The sequence below is a fragment of the Pan paniscus genome, chromosome 20 (assembly GCF_029289425.2).
Source record: "Pan paniscus chromosome 20, NHGRI_mPanPan1-v2.0_pri, whole genome shotgun sequence".
In the NCBI taxonomy this organism is placed as follows: domain Eukaryota; kingdom Metazoa; phylum Chordata; class Mammalia; order Primates; family Hominidae; genus Pan; species Pan paniscus.
In genome coordinates, this window is record NC_073269.2 from 60501609 (window position 1) to 60515791 (window position 14183).

The following is a 14183-nucleotide window of genomic DNA, read 5'->3' on the forward strand; positions in this document are numbered from 1 at the left end:
ATGTGCCACCACGCCCGGCTAATTTTTGTATTTTTAGTAGACGGGGTTTCACCATATTGGCCAGGCTGGTCTCAAACTCCTAACCTCAGGTGATCGGCCGGCCTTGGCCTCCCAAAGTGCTGGGATCACAGGAATGAGCCACTGTGCCCGGCCACCACACTTCTGTTAATGCTCAGCTGTCACCAATTTGAAATTCCTTACGTTTTGAAGAAGGGACGTCGAGTTCTCATTTGCAATAGACCCCACCAATTATGTGGCTGGTTCTGGATGGAACAGCGGGAAGGGCAGAGGCCTGGGAGAAAGCGGCCAAGAACAGCAACGATGGAGAGATAAAAGGGAAAGGAACTCTGGATGATATCCTGGCAGCAGCCTGGGAAAGCCAACAGGGAGGAAGAGAGAGGTGTGTCCCAGAAGCCTGGAGTGGGAGATGCATCGTCCCTTTCTTGTGGTCTCAAAAGCAGGCCAAGTATGATTTTTTTTTTTTTTTTAAACTGCCGGGCGCGGTGTCTCAAGCCTGTAATCCCAGCACTTTGGGAGGCCAAGGCGGGCGGATCACGAGGTCAGGAGTTCAAGACCACCTTGGCCAACATGGTGAAACCTCATCTCTACTAAAAATACAATAATTAGCTGGGCGTAGTGGCGCGCGCCAAGATGGAGCTTACTCGGGCGGCTGAGGCAGGAGAACGGCGTGAACTGGGGAGGTGGGACTTGCAGTGAGCCAAGATCGGGCCACTGCACTCCAGCCTGGGCGACAGAGCGAGACTCCGTCTCAAAAAAAAAAAAAGCTCCTCGATGGCAAGGATGTTTGTTTTGTATATTGATGGACCGCTAGAGCACAGGAGAGGACCAACAAATACTGAGTGAGAAAAATGAATGACAGAAGGAAATGAACTAAGCAGGGAGTTTCTCCACTGAGACCACAAGAGGGCACCCGAGATACGCGTCAAACCCTCGCAGCCCCAAGGTGGGTGGTCTCTGCTCCTCAGCCTGGAGCACCAGGGACAGGTGTGACCGGGACCACACCCTTTCTCCTCTGTGAGCCTCTATTTCCCCATGTGTAGCGTGGAGATGGAAATGCCTGAAATACGTTCTTGTGAGAAGCAAAAAGCTAACAACGCATGCACGTGAATGTCTTCTAAGGGGTTATTGCATAGGTCCAAATTCATCTAATTGTGTATATTAAGTGAGAGGGTTTTTTTAGTGGAACAATTATAGCTAAATAAAGCTGCTAAAAAGTAAATAAAATAAAAAATAAAACTTGCAATGAACAACAGCCACAGAGTCATTAGGCTAGAGCAAGAAATCTGAAGGATGGCAATCTAGACCCCAATAAATCCACGAAGTTAGAATTTTTTTTTTTTTTTTTTTTTTTTTGGTGACGGAATTTCGCTCTTGTTGCCCAGGCTGGCTTACAATGGTGCAATCTCGGCTCACCGCAACTGCCGCGTCCCGGGTTCAAGCATTTCTCCTATCTCAGCTTTCTGAGTAGCTGGGATTACAGGCATGTGCCATCACTCCCGGCTAATAGAAATATTAATTACATGAAACGACCAGTGAGCACAGTGCTATCCTGTGAAATTATTAAAACATAAAACTAAGGCCGGGCGCGGTGGACTCACGCCTGTAATCCCAGCACTTTGTGAGGCCAAGGCGGGCAGATCACGAGGTCAGGAGATCGAGACCATCCTGGCTAACAAGGTGAAACCCCGTCTCTACTAAAAATACAAAAAAATTAGCCAGGCGTGGTGGCGGGCGCCTGTAGTCCCAGCTACTCAGGAGGCTGAGGCAGGAGAATGGCGTGAACCCGGGAGGCGGAGCTTGCAGTGAGCGGAGATCACACCACTGTACTCCAGCCTGGGCGACAGAGCCAGACTCCGTCTCAAAAAAAAGAAAAACAAAACCCATAAAACTAAATGAAGCTCTGGAGTTGAAAAGTACCACACATTCCTAGCAGGATAGGAGATATATTCACCAAAATCAATCATGTGTCTGTATACGAACGAACAATAATTTAAAAATGAAATGAGGCGAGCAATTTCATTTACAAAGCCTCCAAAATAATAAAATGAATGGGAAGAAATGTAATAAAAGAAGTGAAAGACGTGGATACTAAAAATTACAAAAGATGCTGAGGAGAAGTTAAAGATATAAATAAATGGAGAGGCCGAGTGCGGTGGCTCATGCCTGTAATCTCAGCACTTTGGGAGGCTAAGGCAGGTGGATTACCTGAGGTCAGGAGTTCGAGACCAGCCTGGCAAACATGGGGAAACCTGATCTGTAGTAAAACAAAACAAAACAAAACAAAACAAAACAAAACAAAAAACTTAGCTCCAGCTTAGAGCCAGACTCCATCTCAAAATTAATAGATAAATACATACATGCATGCATACATAAATGGAGAAAGTTTATACATTCACAATAGCATCTGACATAATAAATGTAAGAAATAAAATGAATAAAAAGTGTCATCTTGCAAAGCAGTAAAATAATATGAAAAAACCTCACTGACCACATCCTTCCTCATTCTCAGAAAGGGAATCATGGTCATAGTGGTTGACCTGTGGCTGTGTAATTCTGTCCAAATATCCATGAATGGTAAATGTGAAAACAGTAGAATGAATTCCATTGAAAATAAGAAAACAAGAAGAAATAAAGTCAGAACTCAAAAGTGTTTTTGAAGTGTTATTGGGATGGGTTTTTTTTTTTTTTTTTTTTAGACGGAGACTCGCTGTGTCGCTGAGGCTGGAGTGCATGGTGCGATCTCGGCTCACTGCAACCTCTGCCTCCTGGGTTCAAGCGATTCTCCTGCTTCAGACTCCTGAGTAGCTGATATTATAGGCGCGCACCATCATGCCTGGCTAATTTTTGTATTTTTAGTACAGACAGTGTTTCATCATGTTGGCCAGGCTGGTCTCGAACTCCTGACCTCAGGTGATACGCCCACCTCGGCTTCCCAAAATACTGGCCTTACAGGCATGAGCCACTGCGCCCAGCCTATTTGTTATTATTTGATAATATTTATATTATCACCTATCAATTTATGATGACAAGTGCACTTAACATAAGATCTATCTTAGCAAATTTGTAAGGGTACAAGGCAGTCTTATTCCCTGCACACACTAAGCCGCACAAGAGACTGTAGGCCTTCCTCATCTTGCATGACTGAAACTCAAGAGGGAAAAATGAGGAGGTATCAATCATAGGAAAGAGATCTTGATACCTTGCCTGTTCTTTCTAAGCTAATACTCTCAGCTCCTTAAAGGGGGCACTTTTATTTCATTTTATTTTTTCCCTCAGGGATAAATAATTTTATTTTTTTCAGTTATAAGGCTAACACATAATCAATTTAAAAATCCAAATAAAAACACCTCAAAAAATGAAGAGCCATTTAAACTCCCTTGACCTAATATTAATTGCTACAAACATCTGGATTAACATTTTCCTACAAATCTCTCCTTCCATAAACATGTGTGTAAATATGCATATGTAATTTAACTTACACGTGGCCTCTATATACATGTTTTTTTTCCTGTTTTGTTCACTCAACAAAATCCTCGGCATCTTCCATGTCAATGAAAGTTAAACAGCACCATCATTTTTAATGACCACACAGTATTCCATTGCACTGGGCGGGTGGGGGGGCAGGGTATTGTTTATTTAATATTTAAGTGTCCATTAAGTGATGGGCAATATGTTTCTAATTCACTGCTCTTCATTCTACAAGTGTTTGCTGAGCATCTATTATGTGCCAGGCCCTAAGTACCAGTGATAAAGTGATGATCAAGACAGAAGAGCCAAGACTTCCTTGGCCAAGTGAAGTCTCCATTCTAACGGCGGGAGAGGGACAGCGTACAAGTCAGTGAGTGGATAATCAGAAAGGAGGATGAACGTCAAGAGGGAATGAAGATGAATCTTAGCGAAGGGATGGGTGTCGGGGGAGTGGACTTCTTTCAACACAGTGGTCTAGGAAGGCCCTTCTTGCTGAGATGATGCTGAGCAGAGACCTGGAGACAGTGGTGCAAAGCAGGAGGTCGGCGCATCCAGGCAGAGACGCGGAGCCCCGAGGCAGGGAGGGACCTGGTGTCTTCAAGGAACAGCAGGAATGTCATGTGGCCTGAGGGCAGGGAGTGAGGGGCACAGGGACCAACGTGAAACTGGAAAGATGAGTAAGTGTCCCGTAGGTCACAGAGTTTGGGTTTTTGGGCCATGTGCACTATGAAGTCACTGGCGATTTCAATGGTAACAAAACATAATCTGATTTATACTTTTAAAGGATCACTCTGGGGCCGGGCGCAGGGGCTCGTGCCTGTAATCCCAGCACTTTGGGAGGCTGAGGCGGGCGGATCATGAGGTCAAGAGATCGAGACCATCCTGGGCAACATGGTGAAACCCCCTCTCTACTAAAAATACAAATAAATTAGCCAGGCGTGGTGGTGGGTGCCTGTAATCCCAGGTACTCGGGAGGCTGAGGCAGGAGAATCGCTTGAACTTGGGAGGCGGAGGTTGCAGTGAGCCAAGATTGCACCACTGCACTGCAGCCCGGGCGACAGAGCGAGACTCCGTCTCAAAAAAAAAAAAAAAAAAAGATTATTCTGGCTACAATATGGAGAGGGGCAGCTGAGTAGCACGAAATGAGCGTGGAGAGACCAGCTAGGGGATGTTCCCTGGACGAGGGGAGAGAGGGTGAACCTGGCACCGTGGTGCTGGCAAGCCGTGTCTGCATGAGGACAGATTCTGAAGGTAGAACAAGGGGAGAGGGTGAGAAAGAGGAGCAGTTGAGGCGATTTCTAGGACTGCAGCTTGTCCAGGTGGTGGATGGGGGAGAAAACGTGGGAGAGCCACAATTTTAACTTTCTATTAATCCTTCCAGTGTTTGTTTCTGGGTGAATATGAGACAATATGAATGTATATTCTGATTCCCCCAATTCTTGGCACAATACAGATTTAATCCCTAAGAATACACTCTGGGATCTCTCCATAAAGTACGTAGGCGATTTTCTTTTTATTTTCTTTTTTTGAGACAAGTCTCACTCTGTTGCCCATGCTGGAGTGCAGTGGTGCGATCTCAGCTCACTGCAATCTCCACCTCCCAGGTTGAAGCAATTCTCCTACTCAGCCTCCCGAGCTGAAATGATGGGCGCCAGCCACCAGGTCCAGCTACTTTTTTTGTATTTTTAGTAGAAACAGGGTTTTACCATGTTGGCCAGGCTGGTCTCGAACTCCTGGCCTCGGGTGATCTGCCCGCATCTGCCTTCCAAAGTGCTGGGATTACAGTCAGGAGCCTGGCCCATGGGGTATTTTCAAATATATTTCTCCCTGGTCTTCCAAATTCCAGACTGACTGATGAGAAGTCTGATGTAATTACGGTAATAGAAACTTAGTACATCGTTGTGTTTTTTCTCCCACCTTTGAGGTCTTCTTTATTTTCTTTTTCCTTTGAGATAATGCAGCTTGGTGGGTGCGGTGAGCCCTTAGGGAGGCATTTTTTCTCTCTCCCTTGCGTCACAGCTGGCTGGCTTCCTCCTCTCTGCCCTTTACTTCTTTTTTTTCATTCCAGCTCCTCAAGTTGCATGTTCAGTGATTAATTCTCCAAACTTCATAATTTCTTTTTTTTTTTGAGATGGAGTCTCTGTCACCCAGGCTGGAGCACGGTGGCGCGATCTCGGTTCACTGCAACCTCCGCCTCCCGGGTTCAAGCGATTCTCCTGCCTCAGTCTCCCGAGTTGCTGGGACTACAGGCGCCCGCCACCACGCCCAGCTAATTTTTTTAGTAGAGACAGGGTTTGGGGTTTCACCGTGTTAGCCAGGATGGGCTCGATCTCCTGACCTCGTGATCCGCCCACCTCACCCTCTCAAAGTGCTGGGATTACAGGCGTGAGCCACCGTGCCCAGCCCCAAACTTCATAATTTCTAAAAAAAAAAAAAAAAAAAAGTGTGCTTAAAACAATCCACATTTCACTTTAAGTGTGATTTTTATTGCATCTAAGTTTCGATATGAATAACATTGTTCATTTCTAAATATGTCACAACTTCTGTGTTTTTTTTTTTAACAGTCACTCAAAAGTTACGCAGATTTTTGTTGTTGTTTTAAAAATGTGTGTTTTTTAAACGTTTAATTTTTGGTCTTTTATGTAATTTTTGCAGTCATGAAATATGGTTTCATTATATTAAATCTTTGGAATATTTTGAGACCTTCTTGGTGGATTAAGAAGTGGTCAATTTTTGTAGATTTTTCATATGTTCCTGAAAAGAATGTGGGTTCTCCACTGGTGCTGTTTTGTACATATAAATATAACAACACACCAATAATGAAAATAACAATTATGATAACAATCATTAATAATCAATATTAGGCCACGCGCGGTGGCTCACACCTGTAATCCCAGCACTTTGGGAGGCCGAGGCGGGCGGATCACCTGAGGTCAGGAGTTCGAGACCAGCCTGGCCAACATGGTGAATCCCCGTCTCTACTAAAAATACAAAAATAGCTGGGCGTGGTGGCAGAGGCCTAGAAGCCCAGCTACTCAGGAGGCTGAGGCAGGAGAATTGCTTGAACACAGGAGGTGGAGGTTTCAGTGAGCCAAGATCGTGCCACTGCACTCCAGCCTGGGTGACAAGACTGAAACTCCATGTCAAAAAATAAATAAGTAAATAATAATAATCAATATTAGAACCCTTAGTAATGTCAGGCTCAGTCTGACTACTTTTTTTTTATTTATTATTATACTTTAAGTTTTAGGGTACATGTGCACACTGTGCAGGTTAGTTACATATGTATACATGTGCCATGCTGGTGCGCTGCACCCACTAACTCGTCATCTAGCATTAGGACTACTTTTTATTTTTAAGAAAGCATGCTTACTTTTGCCTTTCATTTTTCTATATTTTTAAAAAACTTTGTAAACATTTATGGGGTACAAGTGTAATTTTGTTGCATGTACAGATTGCCTAGTGATGAAATCAGGACTTCCAGGGTATCTATTCCCCAAATAATGTGCATTGTACCCATTAAGTCATTTTCTTTTCTTTTCTTTTCTTTTTTTTTCTTTTTTTTTTTTTTTTTGAGACAGAGTCTTGCTCTGTCGTCCAGGGTGGAGTACAATGGTGCAATCTCGGCTCACTGCAACCTCCATCTCCCGTGTTCAAGCAATTCTCCTGCCTCAGCCTCCTGAGTAGCTGGGATTGCAGGTGTACACCACCACACCTGGCTAATTTTTTGTATTTTTAGTAGAGACAGGGTTTCTCCACGTTGGCCAGGCTAGTCTCGAACTCCTGACCTCAGGTGATCCGCCCGCCTCGGCCTCCCAAAATGCTGGGATTACAGGCGTGAGCCACCACACCCGGCCCCCCTTCCTCCTTCTTAGAAAGGGAATCATGGTCATTGTGGTTGACCTGTGGCCGTGTAATTCTGTCCAAATATCCCTGAATGGTAAATGTGAAAACAGTAGAATGAATTCCATTGAAAATAAGAAGAAATAAAATCAGAACTCAAAAGTGTTTTTGAAGTGTTATTGGGATGGAACTTTTTTTTTTTTTGAGATGTAGACTGCTCTGTCATCTAGGCTGGAGTGCAATGGTGCAATCTTGGCTCACTGCAACCTCTGCCTCCTGGGTTCAAGCGATTATCCTGCTTCAGCCTCCTGAGTAGCTGGTATTACAGGTGCGCACCATCATGCCTGGCTAATTTTTGTATTTTTAGTAGAGACGGGGGTTTCACCATGTTGGCCAGGCTGGTCTCGAACTCCTGACCTCAGGTGATACGCCCACCTCGGCCTCCCAAAATGCTGGCATTACAGGCATGAGCCACTGCGCCCAGCCTATTTGTTATTATTTGATAATATTTATATTATCACCTATCAATTTATGATGACAAGTGCACATAACATAAGATCTATCTTAGCAAATTTGTAAGGGTACAAGGCAGTCTTGTTCCCTGCACACACTAAGCCGCACAGGAGACTGTAGGCCTTCCTCATCTTGCATGACTGAAACTCAAGAGGGAAAAATGAGGAGGTAACAGTCATAGGAAAGAGATCTTGATACCTTGCCTGTTCTTTCTAAGCCAATACCCTCAGCTCCTTAAAGGGGGCACTTTTATTTCATTTTATTTTTTTCCCTCAGGTATAAATAATTTTATTTTTTTCAGTTATAAGGCTAACACATACTCAATTTAAAAATCCAAATAAAAACACCTCAAAAAATGAAGAGCCATTTAAACTCCCTTGACCTAATATTAATTGCTACAAACATCTTGATTAATATTTTCCTACAAATCTCTCTTATTACTAAATTACTTGATAGCCAGTTATTAAGTAATTTCAGTCTGAGCACCATTAACATAATTACTCACTGAATAATCACAACAGTTCCATGAGTTAGGCACCATTGCTTTTTTATTTTACAGAGGAAGAGGCAAAGAAATAGAGAGGTAAATAAACTTAGTTTAAAGTGAGAGAGCTTATAACTGGCACGACCAAAATTAAAATCTAGAGATCTGGCCTCTGGAATTGTACTAGATAAATAAAGTTATGGACTCATAACTTTCCCCATACTCCCTATATACTATGTCTATTCATTCATCATTCATTCAAAAATATTTATTATGTACTATGTGCTAGGGAGTGTTCCAGGTGCAGGGACTCTATAGGAAACACTGCAGAAAAAAAATCTATGGTTTCATGGGGATACAGTGTAGTGGGAAGGCAGATAGTCTACAATATTAATAAGTAAAATACATGCACATATGCTGAAGATTAATGATATATGCTGAAGAAAGAAAAAAGGCAGCGAGAGGTGATATGAAATCTGGAGGGAGTGTTGCAACTTCAGACAGGATGGTGCAAGAAGGTCTGAAGGATAAGGAGATACTGGGGTTGACAGTGAAGGAAAGGGAGGGATGAGCCTTGTGCCTGTCTGGGTGAAGAGCATTCCAGTCGAGAATGGCATGTGGATGAGCCCTGAGGCAGATGCTTGCTTGATGTTTTTTTAGGAATAGCAAGGAGGTCACTGGGACTGCATCACAGTCAGTGAAAGGCAGAGTCGGAGGAGGTGCTATCAAAGTACTCACCCAAGTTGGGGGACAGAAGACGCAGTCGTGTCAATATGACTGAGGCGGGAAGTCCTGGAAAGTTTCTGATCAGAAGAGTGGCACAGAGTGGCGAATGTTTTTATTGTGTTGTGTTGTTATTTTACTACCCAATTGCACTTTATTATCAGCGTACCTTATTTTATGAAATTAGACCTGCATTTTGGAGGGAGAGTCTGATTTTCATGAAGGCATGTGGTATGCTTGTGACGATAATGCCAGCATTCCAGGTAAGTTGCCGTCGGCCCTATCTCCGGGACAGCTTGATGCAAGATGCTAATCAAATTAATTAACTCCCTGAGCGTCACTGTTCTCATCTGTAAAACTGGCCTAATGATGAAAACATCTTCCCAAAGTTGTGAGAATTAAAGGAACTACCCATAAGGGATACTCGGAGCAGTGTCTGGCATAGAGCGAGAGCTCAGAAAGGTTATCTCTTCCTTTGATTGCCTTGTGCAATTCTGACTTCAGGAAGGTCTTACCGATATGTTTTAGACAAAAATATGATGATGCCACGCTTAGGCTCAAAACCTGTCCCACTCTCGTGAGGGTAAAATACCAAAACTCTACTTGGCCTTTTAGAGACTCCTGCTCAATCAATGCACATATTCTTCTTCATTATTTTTCCATCTGGAATCCACTCGACTCCAGGCAAATTTACAACAGGCAATTTACCTCCTGATGGGGACTTTCACAGAAGCTGTCTCCTCCGTCCACGTCTCCCCCCAGCTGCTCTTTCCTGTCGCCAGCTCATCAGTCCTCAGCCCTGATTCCACTCCACACTGCAGGTGGCTTCCCTGGGGTCAGCTCTGAGGGTCTCTTTCTTTTCTTTTCTTTTTGTTTCCCTCCTTCCTTCCTTCCTTCTTTCCTTCCTTCCTTCCTTCCTTCCTTTCTCTCTCTCTCCCTCCCTTCCTTTCCTTCTTTCTCTCTTTCTCTTTCTTCCTTCCTTCCTTTCTCCCTCCCTTCCTTCCTTTCTGCCTTCTTTCCTTTCTCTCTTCCTTCCTTCCCCTGCTCCCTTCTCTTTCTTTCTCTCTCTCTCTTCTCTTTCTCCCTTCCTTTCCTTTCTTTCCTTCTCTCTTTCTCTCTCTCTCCCTTTCCTTCCTTCCTCCCTTCCTCCCTTTCTCTCTCTCTTCCTTCTTTCTTTTTCTTTCTTTCTTTCTTTCTTTCTTTCTTTCTTTCTTTCTTTCTTTCTCTCTCCTTCTCTCTCTCTCTCTCTTTCTTTCTTTCATTCTCTTTCTCTCTTTCTTTCTTTTTCTTTCTTTCTTGACAGAGTCTCGCTCTGTCACCCAGGATGGAGTGCAGTGGTGCCATCTCGGCTCACTGCAACCTCCGTCTTCTGGCTTCAAATGATTCTCCCGCCTCAGCCTCCTGAGTAGCTGGGGTTACAGGCGCTTGCCACCACGCCTGGCTAATTTTTGTATTTTTAGTAGAGACGGGGTTTCCCCATGTTGCCCAGGATGGTCTGAAACTTCTGACCTCAGGTGATCCACCCGCCTCGGCCTCCCAAAGTGCTGGGATTACAGGAGTGAGCCACCATGACCGGCCCAAGTCCCCTTTTCACACAAGGTCATAGGATTTTTTTTTTTTTCCTCTGGAGCACTTACTACATCAGCAGATATGGCTCTCAGTGCAACCAAACTCACAGCTCTCTTACGTGGTGTAGAGTTGTCCCTGGAGGCAGCTGCCCCATGAGGGACCCTATCTTCATCCTTCTTGTACCCAGCTGTGGACTCCTGACTAATTCCCACCCTTGGAATGTGAGCAGCAGTGATAAGCGACATTCAGATATTTTATTTAAAAGGCACGGATGAGCCCTTTCCATTCTCTCTTCCTCTTTCCCCTCACTGGTGACAGAGCACTCCAGGGTTCTAGGGGAGGTTGGATCCCAAAGGTGGAAGAATCTGGGCACCTGAGTCACCTGATGGAGGAGCTCCAACTGCCAACCGGGGGCCCCTATATGGGAGTGTCACACGAGTGAGTAGTGACCATTCCATTGTGACAAACTGCAGATATTTCGAGGCTAATTTGTTAAAATCTACCGTTAATGTGCTTTATATGACTTTTTTTTTTTTTTTAAGATGGAGTTTTGCTTTTGTCGCCCAGGCTGGAGTGCAATGGTGCAATCTCGGCTCACCACAACCTCTGCCTCCTGGTTCAAGCGATTCTCCTGCCTCAGCCTTTTGAGTAGCTGGGATTGTAGGCATGCACCACCAGGCCTGGCTAATTTTTTTGTATTTTTAGTAGAGATGGGGTTTCACCATGTTGGTGAGGCTGGTCTTGAACTCCTGACCTCAAGTGATCCTCCTGCCTCAGCCTCCCAAAGTGCCAGGATTACAGGTGTGAGCCACCGTGCCCGGCCTATATGACATTTGAATAGTCAGAAGTGTGCCCTCCACATTAGACTGTGAGGTCTGTTGATTTGTGTGGCTCGTCTCTGACACAGACTCAAGCCCTTAATAGGTGCCTGGAAACGTATGTTTTCGTTCACACAAAGAGGAAGTTGACCAAGCCCCCTTGATGAAGCCTCACTGGGGAGGTGGCCCATCGAAGGTCGTATATTGTGAATGGGGCGAAGGCAGCGTCGCCGTCTCCTTCAAGTCTGACCTCCAGGTTGGTGTTCAGATTCTCCCTCCACACCCCACAGCCGTGGTTGCCCGTCTGGATTTGGTGTTTGGGTCAGAGATGACGTTTGGGCCGGGCGTAAGGATGATGATGTCCAAGGAGACAGTTCTCTCCTTTACCCCAGTCACGGGAAAAGAACTAAGCCTCATGGTGCCTTCCTGGGAGATACGTGGTAAGAAGCCACAAGACGGTCGGGACTGAGTCTCTGCGCACCGCATCCCGAGCCTCTGCCGTCTGCACAGTGGGGCCGGCGCAGGCAGCACGGTGCCCCTTACCATGCTTTCTTCCTGGACTTTCCCTTGACCAGTCTTGGCATGGCAGGCGAGGGATTGAGGGATTGGGGCTGGGAGGCGGGGAAGACAGCTCTCTCCCTGGGCCCATGTCTGGTTAGATCAATGCTGTGGGAGCTTAGCGACTGAAGAGGGAGCAGAGATGACGGCAGGGAGGCATTATCTGCCCAAGCCTCAGGCTTCGCAGTCCAGGTTGGGACCAAGAGCTTGCAGACGTCATTGAGTGCAGATTTTGAGCGAAGTACTGAGCATTGTAAATCCAGATTTCTCTTCCAGAGCTGAGTCTGGGCCACAGGACCTGGACACAGGAGGGTCAGTCTCTCCGGTAATGGTGAGGGTCTGTCTTCTTGGAGCAGCACAGCGGACTCCCACCAGGACAGTGGATGCTGGGTATGGAAGGGTTGGGCTCAGGACAGTGGATGCTGGGTACCGAAGGGCTGGGCTGATGGGGTCACTTTGGCAGTGGTTCTGGAGTCTAAATTTCTAAGGGCCTGGAACTCATGAGACTCTAGATGCTGATTCTTTTCTGGAGAACTTCTCCAGAGTCACCATCCTGGCTTGTGCAGACTCAACATTCCACCTGAAGAGCTCTGGGAACCTCTGGGGCTGGGAGACTTCCGGGCCTGATGAGTTCTGTTGGGATGGAGAAGATGATCTTGAAGTTAAAGATTTCAGTGGGAGTCCAGGAAAACGTCGCAGCTGTCCATCATACCCACAACAGCAAACGACTCAGGACTTTGCCACAGTCACCGCGGCAGCCAAAACCACAGCTGTGATCTGGGGCCGGACTCATACCCAGAGGTTGTCTGGGTTCAGGTTCTGCACCCCCGGTTCAGAGAAAGAGGAAACGGAGTGGGCCGTGTGGACCCCGTCCTTCATCGAACTCCAGAACTAAGAGAACTGGGAGGGGAGAAGGCCGTCACCCTTGCATGGAGCTGCCTCCCTCAGTTCTAGTGGTTTCTACAACTCCATGCAGGTTAGCTAAGGTGTGCATTGGTTCCAGAAGGAACATGGAGATGTTTCTCTTTGATGTTACTTGAAACTTTCGTTTGGCAAGTTCCTTCTAAGATCAGGAGATTCAATCACCCCACATGGTCCATCAGTCAGGGTATCACAACGTCGTGCTCCTTGGCTATACAGTCTCAGGTACATTTCTTCTTGAGATTATTTTTCACGTGAGGCAGAGATGTGTGGCTGCTCACCAGAAAAAAAGAATTCTGTACTTCCTCTTACAATGCAAGCATTTGAATCTCTGGGAGGTGGCTACCCTCACCAAGGGACTTTTTTCCTAGTCTCCTTTGCATCCATGTGTGACTGACCATAATGACTACTTATAGCCAAAAATCTGGACAGAAATGATGTGCGTCAATCAATTTTGCAAGTTTACAAATATTTTCTGTGTCTCCTCTTTCTTTTTGAAGTATGGGACGCCATTGCCCAAGGGCATGATGTGAGCACAATGGAAGAAGCGGGTGTCCCTGAGTCATCCTGGGGAGAAAATTCAAATTCTGCCCAGAGAAACCCTCATTGGTCATTTACATGAGTGAGATGCCAAACCTCGCTGTGTGAAGCCATCGGTATTTTTTTTTTTTTTTTTTTTTTGAGATGGAGTCTCGCTCTGTCACCCAGGCTGGAGTGCAGTGGAGCGATCTCGGCTCACTGCAAGCTCTGCCTCCCGGGTTCAAGCGATTCTCCTGCCTCAGCCTCCTGAGTAGCTGGGACTACAGGCACCCACTACCACGCCTGGCTAATTTTTTGCATTTTTAGTAGAGATGGGGTTTCACCGTGTTAGCCAGGATGGTCTCGATCTCCTGACCTCGTGATCCGCCCGCCTCGGCCTCCCAAAGTGCTGGGATTACAGGCGTGAACCACTGCGCCCAGCTCGTATTTTAAGACTTACTTATAACGGTGGTTAGTGTCACCCTAACTCTTATCTCACAATAGTAGCTAAATAATTTGTGATTTGCTCTTTGATCCTGTCCCTATCATCACTAGACTCAGAGCTCTGTTGATAGCAGGGGCTGGATCTGTTTTGTTCACTCCTGAATCTCAAACACCAAGCCGATAATAAGCAATTGATAAATATTGGTTGATCGGCTTCTGAAGAAAGAATATTCACACATTTATATTTAGAAAAGTTTATAAGGGAAGTAGCCGAGTGTGGTGGCTCACGCCTCTCATCCCAG